A 2,878-nucleotide genomic window follows, 5' to 3' on the forward strand; every position below is an offset into this window, starting at 1 on the left:
AAGTATAAGGTTTCATTTTTGAAGTTTTCATTTTACATATTAGGTTTTCATCCTTGTATTTTTTGAAGTTTTCATTTTACTATTAGGTTTTCATCATTTTTAAATATAAAGTTTTCATTTACTTTTCATCCTTTTATTTTTTGTAGTTTCGTTTTTAAAATATAAGGTTTTCATCCTTTATTTTTGTAGTTTTAGTTTTATTATTTTTCTCTTGTTTATTCACTTGTTATTTCATTTACTATGATTTTCATTTACTATGTTTTTCTTTGTATTATTTTCTTTTGTTTTATTCTTTAGACCAAATGACTTCCATTTCTGCTATGCTGACATTTGAGAATTTAAAAATTGCTTAAGATACTTCATAAATAACCTTCACAGACAATTGTTGTATACATTTAAAATAAGTTAAAACAGGAGGGGAATGTTACAGGAAAAATGTTTCTATGTTTCTTTACCTTCTTTTAAATGTGCAAGCATGCCCTTTTGTCTATGGTTAGATTAGTTTAGAATTATCTTTTTAGACTTTCTCAGCAAAGACATACTGTTGCTGTAGAGAGACAATAATACACTGATAGGTAGTATACATTTGCTACTGTACATTTCTTTGTAGTGCAGTGAGTGAGACGAGGTGTGACAACCTCTACAGGGAAACCTGCAGAACACACCAAACTCTTGCAAATTCTGCTGGATGCAGCGTTATTAACCAGTGGAATTGCCGTTTGTAAATGTGCAGCACACATGTGAGGGAAAGATCCAGTTGCATTAGGAAAAGATTTTGCAGATAAGATCGCAAAAGAGGCAGCTGTAGTTAAACATGGTGTTAACATTTTGGAAATACAGCATCAGCAGACATGCACATCCACTCACCTACAGCAGGAAAACAGTTGTGACTTACAGAGGGAGCAAGCTTGCAGGATGATTTTTTTTATCTGTGTGATACACCAGTACTGCCTAATAATTTGTATAAGACTGCTGCTATTTTGAGCCATTGGCTATACCATGTCTCAAACAGGAGGGAGATGAGCAGTCGTTATACTCACTCTAGGATTATTAAATACTTTTAAAAAAAAAAAAAAACTTTTTTGCAGAGAGAACTAATGGAACAGTAAAGTTAGGATTTAGGAAGACAGGCAGGACATGGTTAGACTGTATAGAATAAGTACACGAGGATTACTCCAACAGAGAATGGTCTGACTCTTTGAGATTACACATGTTAGAGGATTTAGAGTTAGAGTTAGAGTTCCAGTCTTCTGTAGTGATGATAGAAAAGCAGAAGAGAGAGCATATTAGCAGATTAGATGCTTGAAAATGTTTAAAAGTAAAGTAGTCATGAGAACAAATGATCTGCCAGATGATTCTGTTTCTTCGCAGGAGCAGAGCCTGAAGTCTGGAGATTGGATGATGATAAGGCCATGGAGAGGAAGTGCTGGTCCAGTCCATGGTGGGAAGGTCCATATCGGATGCTGCTGACGACGACCACAGCAGTGAAGATTGCCGGAAGGAACACTTGGATATATCAAGCGCACTGCAAGAAGGTGACACACATCCAGGCCAGCTCGGAGTAAGTGGCAGGAAGACCGGGAACAAAGGGGGGGGAAAGCCTCCAGGGCCCCTCGTCTCAATCCGGTGAAGAAACCAACTGAGCCACAGGTACTCATCAGAATGGCTGGGAATGTGCTGTGCATCTTCTTGTGCCTGTGGACCCTGAGTGGGATGACAGGAGCGCATTGGGACAGAGCAAATCACACCCAGTACCCGCATGGGTTTTCAACCAACTACTGGTGGCAGTTTAAGAACACAACCGGATAGCATCACTTGGAGCGAGACAGTTTGTTTGGTTGCTTTAGCAACACATCCAGGAACACTGCCAACTTTTCAACTGCTCTGAACCTGAATGGAAGGTTGATTCACCAGTAGCTGGGAAGGTGAACTGCTCTGGTGAGACAGACCTGCTCGTCTGACTCAAAGAATATGACTTGTTGCAGGACATTATACAGTTAAACGAACTGGAAACAGGCCAATTGCCTATGTGTACGAAGGACAATGGATTAGCCCAAGTTGGAGATTAACCATGGAACATGGCAACATCACTTATTCTTTTGTCTTCTGCAAGAAGGATGTAAACAGAGAAGCCTTTTGTATACATTTACATCATGAACACTTGAGGTTTTGAGCCAAGAAGATCAAAACCCCTTGATCCAATTTCCTTTACAAAGCTTTTTCTGTGGTGACAACAGGACAGGAGAAGAGTTGTAAATGCAGATAATTCACCAGTTGACTCTAACCCCCACAGGATGCCTACAGTGAAAAGATTTGGGGGGTTGATAGGAGTCATAAAGAAGGGTGTTGACCAGGCTGCAGCTTTGAAGTTAGCTGAGAGCCATATGGACAACCAATAAAGTCAACTGATGCGTTTAAATACCTATGTCTGTATACAGTTGGATTGTAGGACATATGATTTTTGAGAATGATGATTCTTCTTGTTTGACCTTTGACATTCAGTTGTGTACTTGAAGAAATACATAATGAATTGCACGACAGGAGTAGATCCGCCACGAGGCTGGATAGCTTGGTTACCGGTCTGGTCCTTGGTGGCATCTTCTTTTGAAAATATTAATTCCTGTTTTGACTGTTGATACTGATTTGCTTATGTATAGGATGTAGTTTACTGTGATGAATGAAATCTACACTGACACTGTCAAACAAGGGGTGCATAAGTTGAAATTTAAGAACAATGACAAAAAGGAGGGAAATGTTAAGTCTAATTGTTGAATGTTGCCATTGTGTTTCTTAAATTTGTACAGTCTTAGTTTAAGCAGTAGGATCAAAGCAATTCTTTGATTCCTGACCACCTCTCCAGCCACTCTGTGCTGGGGGA

This window comes from Astatotilapia calliptera, chromosome 15 (genome assembly GCF_900246225.1).
Source record: "Astatotilapia calliptera chromosome 15, fAstCal1.2, whole genome shotgun sequence".
NCBI classification, from domain to species: domain Eukaryota; kingdom Metazoa; phylum Chordata; class Actinopteri; order Cichliformes; family Cichlidae; genus Astatotilapia; species Astatotilapia calliptera.